The sequence below is a fragment of the Bos javanicus genome, chromosome 17, assembly GCF_032452875.1.
Source record: "Bos javanicus breed banteng chromosome 17, ARS-OSU_banteng_1.0, whole genome shotgun sequence".
NCBI classification, from domain to species: domain Eukaryota; kingdom Metazoa; phylum Chordata; class Mammalia; order Artiodactyla; family Bovidae; genus Bos; species Bos javanicus.
This window is the reverse complement of record NC_083884.1, coordinates 34,462,190-34,477,552: the sequence shown is the minus strand read 5'-3', so window position 1 is coordinate 34,477,552 and position 15,363 is coordinate 34,462,190.

Genomic DNA, 15,363 nt, shown 5'->3' with positions numbered 1-15,363 from the left:
TGTATAAGACTTTTCTTCCCTGTTCTTCATTTCCTCTTCATAGAGAGGAGGAGCATTCCTCTCAGTTCCCCAGAAGAATTTGTAAAAGAAGCATTTCTAGCTTCTCCCCACTCCTTCACTCACTTCCCTCCACTGATGGTTGAAGATGGGGAAGAAACAGAGCAGGGCTGACTGTTTTCTGGGTCCTCATGATATTGCTGCTGCTCTGCATTTTACCCTCCAGGAGCACTGCAGGGGAAGCTTGCACTGGGGGGTGGGGCTTGAGTACTTTTAATGCAGGGTTATTTGTTAGGCCTGCAGAGGAATGGGGCTTATCAGTAAAAAACTTTTCATCTTCATTGGTAACAAAGGTGCTGTTTGACCTCCATGTTTCTGACTCCTATGTCCATGTTTCCTAAGTAGATATTTATTGCTTTCCCCCCAGATAACTCCAATACAAGGTCTCTAGTTGTGCATTCCCAGAATATTGTGCAATTATAAAATTTCAGTGAACTCATTATAAACACTCTGAATTTAATTTGCATTTAATATGTTAAAATACTGAATCATGGCAGTAACATCAGATAATCTTATTTCCTCAAAAAATTGTTTCAGAATTATTAAAGCATGTCTTTTTCACAGAGTGACATCAGATTTACAGAGGCCTAAACCCTCATTCATTACAAGTACTGAATACAGCCCTCCTTCTGGTTGATTAGGCCATTTTATTTCAGCTTGACTATAGTGATGGGAAACTCACTAACCCTTGGACTTCCTGTTTGGTTGCTGAATAACTCCACAAATTACAGAGTACTTTCTTTTATTAAATAAACATTTGCTTCTTTGTAAATTTTACTAGTTCTACTCTCTGGTGGAATAAAAGCAAACTTATTTTACATTTTTTTTCCATGATACATCTTTAGATCTTTAACATATTTCCTTGAAATCAAGGACCATATGTGTTTTATCTGTGTACCCGCTTCTCTGTTTAATATTAATAAAACAAACATCTTTCAAGCGCCAGGCACTGTGCCTGGTGTTAGTCACAGAAAAGTGAATAAGACATGGTTCCTTTCCTCATAAAGCAAAAATATACATGTAAAGAAGTGTTTCCAAATCATTGGGTAAATTGTTGCAATGAAAACATACAAAATGCAAAGGGACTCAAGAAAGGGCATATCTAATACTGCACAGAAGAGTCTATACAACACAGACATAGGAGAAAGGGGAATTTCTTAAAAGAGGAATTTTCCAAGTGAAAAAAGAAGGGAAGAACTTTCCAGTCAGTGACACCAGCAGGTACAAAGGCACAGAGGAACGAGAGATTGTAGTGTGTGTAGTGAACCTAAGAGTCCAAGGAGACTGAACCGTGGTTGAGTGTGTGAAGAAGTGGATGGCCGAAATGAAGGTGCTCAGTATGAATGGCGTTTTGTACCTTCAAGAGTATGGATGTTTACCTACAGGTGAAGGAAAGTCACTGTAAGATTTCAAATAGGAAAATGACCATGTTAGATACTTTAGAAGGCTCACGTAAGCTGTTGTATAATGGAAATGGTATAAAATTAAAAGCGGGAGGGCTATTTAGAAGATTTTTGTTTCTTCTTTTAATTTTTGTAATGGTCCAGCTGACTGCTGAATAAGAATCAGTGAAATTGGAGAGAAAAATAAATGATGCATAGCCTGTAGAATAAACAGGATTTGTGGCTGGATGAAGATGGGCTGGGGGAAGGAAGAGATTTAGGAAGTAAGTCCGGCTTGGAATGGATTTGGTGTCTTTGGGGTGTTCAAGTGAAAAAAATCCAGAATACAACAGATACAACGGAAGTGTGTGCTGAGACTAATAATGTCTTTTATTAGGAATTGTTTTAGCAGATGAGTAGTGCTTAAACCATGGGACAAGACAATGCTATGATCAAGACCCCAGGGAACTGTAACACTTCAGGGACTGCCAGCAATGCAGACAGGATTGCTCAGAGAGGTAAGAAGTAAACCAAGAGAAAATAGTTCTACAGAAGCCAAGAGAGAAGAGATTTTTCTGGAAGTAGGGATAACCCATCATTCTTAGAGGCTGCAGAAAGTTCATGTTAAACAAGGACTGATAAACTTCTGGTGGATTTCTTGATCAAATCATTATTGATAATCCTTAAGAATGATGTGAGCAAGTTGAGCTGTTAAAGAAAATAGAGATGCTTTTTCCCAAATAGTGGCTTGGTTATGTGTTATGTAAATAGCTATGTAAAATATATAGATATTTGAGCTTCTTAGGGTCCTCTATTTGTCTATTTGGTTTATTATTTTGCCTTGTCACCTTTTAAAACAATGTTAAGATCAACAGCTTTTCATAAGACTAAAACATTTTAATCTTCATATTAAGAGGGGAATATTTGAATTATATACCTATAGTAGGGTTTATTGGAGAAGGAAATGGCAACCCACTCCAGTGTTCTTGCCTGGAGAATCCCAAGGACAGGGGAGCCTGGTGAGCTGCCGTCTATGGGGTCACACAGAGTTGGACATGACTGAAGTGACTTAGCAGCAGCAGCAGCAGCAGCAGTAGGGTTTATCTTGTAGATCTGTTTTCAGCATCTCCTTTTATTGATCCTGGTGACTCACATGGTTAAGAATCCACCTGCACTGAAGGAGACCCGGGTTCTATCCCTGTGTCAGAAAGAGCCCCTGGAGAAGGGATTGGCTGCCCACTCCAACCAATCTTGCCTCGAGAATTCCATGGATAGAGGAGCCTGGAGGGCTACAGTCCATGGAGTCACAAAGAGTCTGATATGACTGAGTGACTAACACTTTATTGATTCTAAGGAACTGAGTGATATTTGCCACTGTCCCAGTCCTACTAGAGTCAGCGTGGCCCACCAGAGTCACTGCCCATGGGAGGAAGCGTGAAGACCATGAGCATCTCCATCCTGTCCTATGGTTTGCATGAAAAGCCACCACTGGCCTCTGACCTGAAAGGTCTCCAAAATATGAACCACTGAAATATCTTTCCTCAATATAAAAACCATAACATAAAGTATTAGAGTGAAATTTTCTAGGGGCCTGTAAAATTCTTTGTAGAAAAATACAGGTAAATTAAAGTGGGAAAGTATGATACTGTCTATGAAGTTTAAAATTCAGTCTAGTAAACTAATGCTACTTTAAAAGCAAAAAATAAAGAAGAATGAAAGGATTAAGGAATATCTTATTCTTCCCTTTCTAGAATTATTTGATGGGAGGATCCTATTAATGGCTTGATAATAGTAACAGAAATGTCTGTGAATTAACTGTTTGAAAAAAATACTGATATTTGTTCAAATTGCCAAGTAATGTTCAACTTTTCATATTTATTTTGGGTTTTGTCAGTTGGGGAAAAAAAAGAACAAGTTAAATTTCCAGGAAATTAGGTTTTGTTAAAAGTACCATAATTTAATTATCTTATCATTGTGCAGACTGATATTCAAGAAATGGTGTGCCATGTAAGATGTTTTCTGGCTATTCTACAACTCAATTACAGCCATCTTTAAAGGCTAAGAGAGATTGGTCAGAAGTAATACTTAATTGCACTGCAACTTTGACTTGTACTTTATTTTCAGCCTGATTTGGTAGGAATTGGCTGGAGCTATTTCAATGCAAATGATCCTTATTTTTCTTTTTTGACCCTATGATCTCTTCTTGAAAATAAATCTCTTCAATGACAGGCTCATTTAGAGTTGGACTTGAATATTTCCCTATTGCCTTGCTCTTCAATTGGAAATCTGCCTGAATGGGCCTGGGGAATAGCAAACTTCTGACTGTATTGTAAGGTCACTACTCTTTGGAAAGATATTCTGGTAACCATAGTTTTGATTTCCTATTAAGCATGTTATATATCTGTTATGCAAGGATACTAATTTATTTTGTAGAAAAACCCCAAGGCAGGGTTTTAGTAGAACAGGTGTTCATTTCTCAATTATGGAGATGAAATCAGGGAGTAAGCACTTATGGTGAGCAGGATGGCATGTGTGGTGTTAGAAACCAAGACTCCTTGCTCTTGCCATTCCATTACCCTCAGCATTCTAGTTCACGCTTCTACCTCATATTTCAAGAGGCCTGTTTGTGCTCCTCCCCTCTTGTCAGTGTTCCAGCCAGCGAGAAGTAGGAAAGGCTAAAGAAAAGGTGGGCCCCTTCCTGCTAAGGATATTTCCAAGAAATTACACTCATGTAATTTCTCATGTTTAGGTTGCATTGACCAAAGGACCACACTTGGCTGCAATGGAGTCTGGGAAATGTAGTCTTTATTACAGGTGACCACATACCTAGCAAAACCCTGAGGGTTATGTACTTAAGCAAAACATGGGAAATACATCTTGCAGAACAACAGTAGTCTCTACCAGTTTTCCTCTTCCTGCTCAGCCTGTCACACGATCCCCTCCATTAAATCTCAGTTGATGATTCTCCTACTTCACCAAAGCTTTTTTGGATATTAGCCATCTCTTTTCTTCAGCTGTTAGAAAAATGACTTCTATGCTTTTGTCTTTATATTTCTGTTCATGATGTTTTTCTCATCTATTAAGTAATATTCCTAATGGACCAGGGTCTCATGTATCCCCAGTTGAGAGCACGATTACATACCCTAAAGGTATTCCATAAAACCATGACTGAAAGTCAAGAGGTACAGAAACTGGAGATAAAAATAAGTATTAGGTGATATTATTTTTGCCAGAATAAGGTTCTTTAGAAATATAAAACCTATCATGTCTTCCTGGAAAGCTGTGTTGCTCCACTGAACAAGTCTCCTGGGTGATAGACTGTGGGGCTTTCCTCTGTCAGAGGCACTTGTGTTTTTCATTTGGTTGTGAGATCACAACAGGTCCTCTGCAGCCTGGAAGGTGAGACCTGAGGGACAGTGTCCCTGAATGTAAACCAGGGGAGTGCTTGGGAATATCTGCTCACCATAGCAGTGCTGGAACATCACCTTTATGATGGGATGAATAGTTCTTTATCCTCTCAATGTACCAGGGAAAGATGTGAGAATGAATGTGAATGAGCTGGTAATCTGACTTGTACGTTTAATAAACTGATAAACGGAGGAACCACGCATCTAAAGGTAATGATGTAGCTAAACAGAAATCACTTCTCTTGTCTTGCTGTTCTCTACTGATAAGCTGTTAATTAATATTCATAAAGAGCTCTGAATTCCTGGAAACCTAAACTTAAAAAAAAATTTTTTTTGGTATATATATTATTAGAAATACTTATTAACTGAGAGTTCCTAAATCAAGCTAGGATTGTTTTATGTACAAATTAAAAGCCCATATTTGTGGTAAACATTTTAATAATGGCCATTAATTAGTGCTATAAGACAAAATATAGGATGCCCAGTTAAATCTGACATCAGATAAACAATGAGGTTTTTAGTATATGTATATCATATGTAATATCTGGGGCATATTTATACTAAAAATGTGTTGTTTTTCTGAAATTCAGATTTCACTGGGCTGTCTATTTTTGTTTACTACATCTGGCAACCCTCCCTTTAGGGACTGAAGTCTCCTTCTGTCCAGTGCACTTTGTCAGATGGCACTGTGGCTCCTCTCTCAAAAGGTAGAGTCTATTTCTCCACTCTGTTGAACTGGGGTTGACTTTGTAACTTGTACTGATCTGTGAAATGTGGAAGAAGAGACATTGTGCAAGTTGCAGCACCCAGATCTAAACTTCATCCATGGGACTAAGCAATTGTCCAAGGACCATTTATTGAATGCACAACCTGTTCTCATTCATTTTCGATTACCAAATATTTATAAATGCCTGGGTATGTTTCTGCATTTTGAATTAAGTCCCACCATTTCAGCAATAGGATGTGAAGATGGGCTTCCTTGATGGCTCAGACAGTAAAGAATCCATCTGCAATGCAGGAGACCAGGGTTCGATCCCTAGGTCAGGAAGGGAAGGAAGGGAATGGTGGACAGAGGAGCCTGCTGGACTACATGGACACGACTGAGCAACTAACACTTTCACACATTTCAGCAATATTATATTGTCTTAAATGATACAGATTTGTCATAAGACACAAAATCTAACAGAGCCAATACCCCTTGAGTCCCAGACAAGGAGGGCTCTGCCCCATGACCCATGTTTTAGAAAACTCATCACAAATACTCATACACAAAGGTATTTTGTTTTGTTTTCATCTTGATGTCCGTAAAATCTTTTTTGAACGTTGACTAATCACTTGAACAAAAGAGAATTATGGAAAGGATTCATGAGCCAAAACAATCCCCCAAGGAAGATAAGGGGCCAAAAGCCACAAGTATATGTATGGGAAGGAGAAACTCTGATTTGCTTGAAAATGACTAAGTGTCTTCTTTAAAGTTCACTGCTCCAAATCACTCAAAATAGTATCCAAGCAGGGTTCCCCAATTAACTGTACTTATTCCTTCTCTCTCTCTCTTTTTTTTTTTTTTTTGGAAAGTAGTTTTGAAAAGTATTAGAATTGCATGGGTAGCCTGAAGTGGGACTTGAGAAAGGAATCTGTCTACCTTGTGATACAGAGTCAAAAACTTTATGATCACTTTTCCAAAGTTTCACCTCCAGAATCTTGTTCTAAGATGTACCCTGGATTTGTTTCAATCAGATGTGGTAAGACACAGAGACATGGAAATGATGGTCATGAAGGAAGAAATTTATATTCACAGATGCCCAGAAACAGGAGGCATGGCATGCCATGAAGGGTCACACAGGGAGGCACCAGGGCTGGTCAGAAGGCAGAGGAACAAGCAGGAATGTGGGCAAGAGCCTTCACTGTGGTTTCCATGGGAAGCAACGGGCAAGGCAGGGTAAGCAGGCTAAACAGGTTTCAGAATGCTCAAACTACCGCACAACTGCACTCATCTCACATGATAGCAAAGCAGTGCTCAAAATTCTCCAAGCCAGGCTTCAACAGTACATGAACGGTTAAATTCCAGAGGTTCAAGCTGGATTTAGAAATGGCATAGGAACCAGAAATCAAATTGCCAGCATCCATTGGATCATCGAGAAAGCAAGAAAGTTCAGAAAAGCATCTTCTGCTTTATTAATTTTGTGTGGATCACAACAAACTGGAAAAATTCTCCAAGAGATGGGAGTACCAGACCACCTTACCTACCTCCTGAGAAATTTTTATGCAGGTTAAGAAGCAACACTTAGAACTGGACATGGAACAACAGACTGGTTCCAAATCAGGAAAGGAGTACATCAAGGCTATATACTGTCACCCTGCTCATTTAACTTACATGCAGAGTACACCATGCAAAATGCTGGGCTGGATGAGGCACAAGCTGGAATTAAGATTGCCAGGAGAAATAATCAATAATCTCAGATATGCAGATGACACCACTCTTATGGCAGAAAGTGAAGAAGAACTAAAGAGCCTCTTGATGAACGTGAAAGAGGAGAGTTTAAAAGCTTGCTTAAAATTCAACATTCAAAAAACGAAGATCATGGCATCCAGTCCCATCACTTCATGGAAATTAGATGGGGAAACAATGGAAACAGTGACAGTCTTTATTTTTTTGGGGCTCCAAAATCACTGCAGATGGTAACTGCAGCCATGAAATTAAGACGCTTGTTCTTTGAAAGAAAAGCTATGACCAACCTAGATAGCATATTAAAAAGCAGAGACATTACTTTGCCAACAAAGGTCTGTCTAGTCAAGCTATGGTTTATCCAGTCGTGCATGGTTGTGAGAGTTGGACCATAAAGAACGCTGAGCACCGAAGAATTGATGCTTTTGAACTGTGATGTTAGAGAAGACTCTTGAGAGTCCCTTGGACTGGAAGGACATTAAACCAGTCAATCCTAAAAGAAATCAGTCCTGAATGTTCATTGGCAGGACTGATGCTGAAGCTGAAAACTCCAATACTTTGGCAACCTGATGGGAAAAACTGACTCATTGGAAAAGACCCTGATGCTGGGAAAGACTGACGGCGGGAGGAGAAGGAGGAGAAAGAGGATGAGATGGTTGGATGGCATCACCAACTCGATGGACATGAGTTTGAGCAAGCTCTGGGAGTTGATGGCCAGGGAAGCCTGGCGTGCCGTAGTCCATGGAGTCGCAAAGAGTTGGACATGACTGAGCGACTGAACTGAACTTAGTGTGAATAATTTCAACAGGCTCTGGGGTGGAGGGATAGCCCCTAATTGCCTGGTATCTGGCCTCGAGGTGATACTGGGGCACAGTGATAGTGGCTCAACCTGTAAGAGTTTGATAGAGGAGACAGTAGGAGAGTATGGACTCTGGATTGGTTGATTTGCATACTTCAGGGGAGTCATTTGCTAGCTCTAGGAATTAGCCCATCCTGGGAGGGGCAGTCTTTCCAGTGTCTGGAAGGACCACATTTCAAAGCATCATAAATTATAGATTATGTATGCCATTTTCCCCTCTCAACAAAATCTTACTCCTAAAGCCATATGTTTCACAATTTTTGAACCTGAAATAAGCTTCAAAAGATTATTGGGGAGTTTAAAACTGAACAAATAATTAATCCTTTCTTGGATGAGTTTAGCCCTTTCTATGAAGCATATCTCATCCTGAGTGGGTGGAAATTTTAAGAATGATTATTAATGAAAATTTCAAGAGATAGTTTAAAAAATAATATTCTAAAATAAAGTAACTTTAAACCAAGATTCAAATAACAGCTAACAAAAAATTATTCATTGCATGTTTATGACTTGCTTTATTGCTACTAATGTGCAAGTTGTATGCACAAAGATAGAATCCGTGCAAAAAATTCATGTGCAAATTAAATGTGATGTTGACTACAAGTTCAATATGGTACAGATAATTTTGTTTTTGGTACGCTTATAACTTTTTATGACTCTAGTGCCCATGTCATTGAAAAATGTTCTTTGAGATAATGTTATTCAACATTAAGGGTCATTATCAGAAAAATTAAGGGTCATTATCAGATTCAACTTTTAGGACTGTTTTGAAGAGTAGAAGGTGGAATCATCTGAAGACTTATTCATTCATGTGTCTGGTCCCTAGGCAAGGAGGACTGGCAAACCAGGAATGCTTATACTTGGCCTCTGCATGTGGCTTGCCTTCATAATAACATGGTGGCCTCAGAGTACATACTGTCACTGCAGACCATGACTGCAACCATGGATTAAAAGACACTTGCCCCTTGGAAGAAAAGCTGTGACCAACCTAGAGAGTGTGTTAAAAAGCAGAGACATCACTTTGTCAACAAAAGCCCATATAGTTGAAGCAATGATTTTTCCAGCAGTCATGTGCAGATGTGAAAGTTGGACCATGAAAAAGGCCGAACACCAGAGAATTGACGCTTTTGAACTGTGGTGCTGGAGAAGACTCTTGAGAGTCCCTTGGACTGCAAGGAGATCAAATCAGTCAATCCCATAGGTTTTGAGTTGTTGTGTTTTCATTGCCATTTGTTTCTAGAAAATTTTTGATTTCCCTTTTGATTTTTTCAGTAACCTGTTGGTTATTTAAAAATGTGTTGTTTAATCTCCATGTGTTTTTTTTTTTTTACAGTTTTTTCTTCTAATTGATATCTAGTGTCATAGTGTTGTGGTCAGGAAAGATGCTTGATATGATTTCAGTTTTCTTACGTTTAGTAAGGTTTGATTTGTGACCCAAGATGTGGTCTATCCTGGAGAATGTTCCACATGTACTTGAGAAGAAGGTGTATTCTGCATTTGGATGGAATGTCCTGAGATCCATCTCATATAATGTATCATTTAAGACATGTGTTTCCTTATTAATTTTCTGTTTTGATGATCTGTCCATTCATGTGGTGGGGTGTTAAAGTCTCCTACTGTTATTGTGTTGCTGTCAGTTTCTCCTTTCATGTCTGTTAGTATTTGTCTTATGTATTGAGGTGCTTCTATGTTGGGTGCATAGATACTTACAATTGTTATGTCTTCATCTTGTATTGATTCCTGGATCATTATGTAGTGTCCTTCCTTATCTCAAAGAAGAAAAAGAATAAAAGGAATCCAGATCAGAAAAGAAGAAGTAAAGTTCTCACTGAAGATGACATGATATGGTACATAGAAAACCCTAAAAATACTATCAGAAAATTACTAGAGTTAATCAGTGAATTTAGCAAAGTTGCAGGATACAAAGTCAATACACAGAAATCACTTGTATTTCTATATACTAACAATGAAAAATCAGAAAGAGAAATTAAGGAATCAATCCCATTCACCATTGCAAAAAAAGAACAAAATACTTAGAATAAACTTACCTAAGAGACAAAAGAACTGTACACAGAAAGTTATAAAACATTGATGAAAGAAATCAAAGATGACATAAACAGATGGAGAGATATTCCATGTTCCTGGGTAGGAAGAATCAATACTGTGAAAATAACTATACTACCAAAAGCAATCTACAGATTCAATGTTTTTCCTATCAAATTACCAATGTCATTTTTCACAGAACTAGAACAAAATAATTTCACAATTCATATGGAAACACAAAAGACCCCAAATAGCCAAAGCAGTCTTGAGAAAGAAGAATGGACCTGGAGGAATCAACCTTCCTGACTTCAGATTATCCAACAAAGCTACAGTCATCAAGACAGTATGGTACTGGCACAAAAACAGAAATATAGACTGATGGAACAAGATAGAAAGCCCACAGATAAACCCATGCATCTATGGGTACTGTATTTTTGACAAAGGAGGCAAGAACATACAAAGGGGCAAAGATAGCCTCTGGGGCAAAGATAGCCTCTTCAATAAATGCTTCTGGAAAAAGTGGACAACTACATGTAAAAGAATGAAATTAGAATACTTCCTAACACCATACACAAAGAAAAACTGAAAATGGATTAAAGCCCTAAGTGTGAGACCAGAAACTAGAAAACTCTTAGAGGAAAACATAGGCAAAATGCTCGACGACATCATTCGAAGCAAGATCCTCTATGACCCACCTCCTAGAATAATGGAAATAAAAACCAAAGTAAACAAGTGGGACCTGATTAAACGTAAAGCTTTTGCATAGCAAAGGAAACTATAAGCAAGGAGGCAACCCTCAGAATGGGAGAAAATAATAACAAATGAAAACTGACAAAGGATTAATTTCTAAAATATACAAGCAGCTCATACAACTCAATGCCAGAAAAACAAACAACCCAGTCAAAAAGTGGGAAAAAGACCTAAACAGACATTTCTGCAATGATGACATACAGATGGCTAACAAACACATGAAATGATGCCCAACACCGCTCATTATTAGAGAAATGCAAATCAAAACTACAATGAGATATTACCTCACACAGGTCAGATTGGCCATCATGAAAAAAGTCTACAAACAATAAATGCTATAGAGAGTGTGGAGAAAAGGGAATGCTCTTGCACTGTTGGTGGGAATGTAAATTGATACAGCCACTATGGAAGATGGTATGGAGATTCCTTGAAAACCTAGGAATAAAACCACCATATGACCCAGCAATCCCACTCCTAGACATATACCCTGAGGGAAACAAAACTGAAACAGACACATGTATCCTGTTGTTCATTGCAGCAATATTTACAACAGCTAGAACATGGAAGCAACCTAGATGTCCATCGACAGATGACTGGATAAAGAAGTTGTGGTACATATACACAATGAAATATTACTCAGCCATAAAAAGGAATGCCTTTGAGTCATTTCTAATGACGAGAATGAAACTAGAGCCTATTATACAGAATGAAGTAAGTCAGAAAGAGATAAATATTGTATACTAACACACATATATGGAATCTAGAAAAATGGTACTCAAGAATTTATTTGTAGGGCAACAATGGAGAAACAGCCATAAGAATAGACTCATGGACATGGGGAGAGGGGAGGAGAGGTTGAGATGTATGGAGAGAGTAACATGGAAACTTATATTTCCATATGTAAAATAGATAGCCAATGGGAATTTTCTGTACAGGGGCTCTGTATCAACCTAGAGAGGTGGGATGGGGAGGGAGTTGGGAGGGAGGTTCAAAAGGGAAGTGATATATGTATACCTATGGCTGATTCATGTTGAGGCTTGACAGAAAACAACAAAATCCAGTAAAGTAATTATCCTTCATTTAAAAAATAGATTAAAAAAAATCAGTTAGTCTTAAAGGATATCAAGCCTGAATATTCATTGGAAGGACTGATGCTGAAGCCACCTGATGCGAAGAGCCAACTCGTTGGAAAAGACCCTGATGCTGGGAAGGACTGAGGGCACGAGGAGAAGTGGGTGATAGAGGATGAGATGTTGGGTGGCAGCACTGGCTCAATGGATATGAGTCTGAGCAAACTCTGGGAGATGGTGAAGGACAGGGAAGCCTGGTGTGCTGCAGTCCATGGGGTTACAAAGAGTCAGACATGACTGAGTGACTGAACAACAACTCAGGGTACATGCTGGCTCAGGGCTCCAAGTGCACAAGCTCTAATGAGGTAGAAACTATGGCATGTAGTCCAGTTCTTTCACTCAGGTAAAGAAACAGATCTAGTCACCTTAAGCAAATCCCCTTATGGTAAATAAGCAAAATGATTTCTTATATTTGTAAGGGGATGGATAAATATATCAAGTAATCAGATAGGCAAATCTTCAGACTCCAATGCTGAAGAGAAGGACACAGGAATCTGTTTTTATGTTCAGGCCTTGTTCCAACTGAGAGGGCAGAAGGACATGCTGAACAAGTCAGGTCAGAGCAGTTCTGAACAGAATCAGCTGCTGGTGAGGGGGTCTGAAAAAGAAGGGGAGGTTACATTTGCTTCTGTTCTATAATTCCTGTGTGAACACTTTCACATATGGCCTACAAAACCTAAAATATGCTAGACTTTTATGGAAAAATGAGTCATGTAAGGCAAGGCAGCACCATCCATCCAGAAAGGGAAAGCTTAGCTAACTAGACTAGAACCAATACCCTCTAAGCCAAGCAAGTCCAATTTTATTCCAGGCAAATATTTAGACCTAAGATTTTCTGGGATGACAGGTACTGTATCAAGTAGAGTGCAGAGAATACATCTGAAAAGTACTTAGAATCAGGAAAATGCATAGCTATCATTACATGATACATGTCCACAGGCAGAAGCACCTAATTTTGGAAGTAATTTCCTATATTAGACTCCCTCTCATGCAGCAGGAAGTTCAAGTTAGAGGATGCTGCAAAGATGAAAACAGAACCCTCAACCAAAGAGCAAGTATAGCTTTTACTTATTATGACCCAGGTGAGTTAAGCAAAGTAAAACATGATACTATGAAGTTAATTTAAGTAAGAGATTTGTGTGTCATGGTAAACATTTCAATTTGTTTAACAAACGACCCCTAAATTAGCATTGCAAGATGACAACAATTTTATTATTCTTGTGAGTTCTGTGGGTCAGGAATTTGGAAAATGGATGGCACTGAAGGCTTGACTCTGCTCTGTGATGTCTGGGTCCTCAGCTGGGAAGACTCAAATGCAGGGACTGCCTTTAGATGATGAACTCTGGCCAGTGATGATGGAGAAGGGGGGAAAAGGTTCATCTCTGTAGTTAAGTAGGTATTATAGAAAAAAAAAAAAAAAGCAAGAACCTGGGAAATGACTTTCACTTCTTATTTAAAGCACTCTCCTTCTATGCCACCATTATAATATGAACTTATGTAGAAATGGGACCACCTTTTCTGACCTACCCTCACAAGTCACACAGCTTATTTTGTGTCTCATTCTATTGGTTCCATATTCAAGGAGGTGGTTCATAGACTCCACTTTGATTAGGGTAAGGGCTATGTGAAGATGAGAATATGAGACAGAATAGATTTTTGGAAAATCCAGTCTGCTACTGTATCTGATTTCTAGTTGTCTGTGAGATCAGCTACTCAGGTTCCATAAGTCAACATGACTCAGGGATACTTAAAATAGGACCTGAGCATTTACCTTCATCACCCTAATTTCATTTTCATCCCTGTGGTCCTCCATTTTAGTAATATTCTATAGTTGTAAGGCTAACAAAGAGTGGAATGTTAATCTTCATTCTCACATAGCTTTATATATGTATTTGTGTGTGTGTATTTTATAGCTTTCCAGAACTGAAGAATACAATGTATTGAATATAGAAAGGGTATTATTAATTAAATCAGCATGTTACATTTACTTTGACAGAGAGTTTAATAATCAAGAAATATTTTTCCATCTAATTGAAAGTAATAATCATGTTTTAGATTTCAACAAAAACAGCAGTCATAGTAAGACACTTAATGAAATTATGTAATTCTGTGATTATGTTTCAGAATCTGAAAAATGATTTTAGGAGATGTAAAGTGATTTATTCAATGGCACCCCACTCCAGTACTCTTGCCTGGAAAATCCCATGGATGGAGGAGCCTGGTAGGCTGCAGTCCATGGGGTTGCTAAGAGTCAGACATGACTGAGCGACTTGATTTTCACTTTTCACTTTCATCCATTGGAGGAGGAAATGGCAACCCACTCCAGTGTTCTTGCCTGGAGAATCCCAGGGACAGGGGAGCCTGGTGGCCTGCTGTCTATGGGGTCGCACAGAGTTGGACACGACTGAAGCGACTTTGCAGCAGCAAAGTGATTTATTCAGCCAATGTTTGTTGCAAACCACTTTTCCTTCAGGTGGTGTTAGGTTGGTGCAAACATAATTGCAATTTTGCACTGCTGGCATTTGTATTTGATATTGGAATAAGTTAGGGCTCCCCTGATGGCTCAGATGGTAAAGAATCAGCCTGCCAATACAGGAGACCCAGGTTTGATCCCTGGGTCAGGAAGATCCGCAGGAGAAGGAAATGGCAACCTACTCTAGTATTCTTGCCTGGAGAATTCCATGGACAGAGGAAGCTGGTGGGCTACAGTCCATGGGGTTGCAAAGAGTCAGACACGACTGAGCTGTAACACTACTAATACTGCTACTATTGGAATACATTCTTAAATAAATGTCGTTATGTTATACATCATTTTAATGTGCATTTCTTGCTTTATTATTATATTTTTTGCTGATGACATTATTTGCTGCTTATTTTACATTTATTTTAGACTACAGAAATGTTAGATAAAAAGTAAATTCAAGTGATTTTTTTATTCGAGTTCAAAATGGTTGTAAGGCAGCAGAGACAACTTGCAAGAACATTTGGCCCAGGAGCTGCTAATGAATGCACAGTGGAGTGGTGGTTCAAGAAGTTTTGCAAGGGAGACGAGAGCCTTGAAGATGAGGAATGAAGTGACCGGCCATCAGAAGTTGACAATGACCACTTGAGAGCAATCACTGAAGCTGATCCTCTTACAACTACTCAAGAAGTTGCTGAAGAACCCAACATCAGCCATTCTATGGTCATTCAGCATTTGAAGCAAATTAGAAAGGTGAGAAAGCTTGATAAGTGGGTGTCTCATGAGCTGACCAAACATCAAAAGAAAAATTGTCATTTGGAAGTGTCTTCT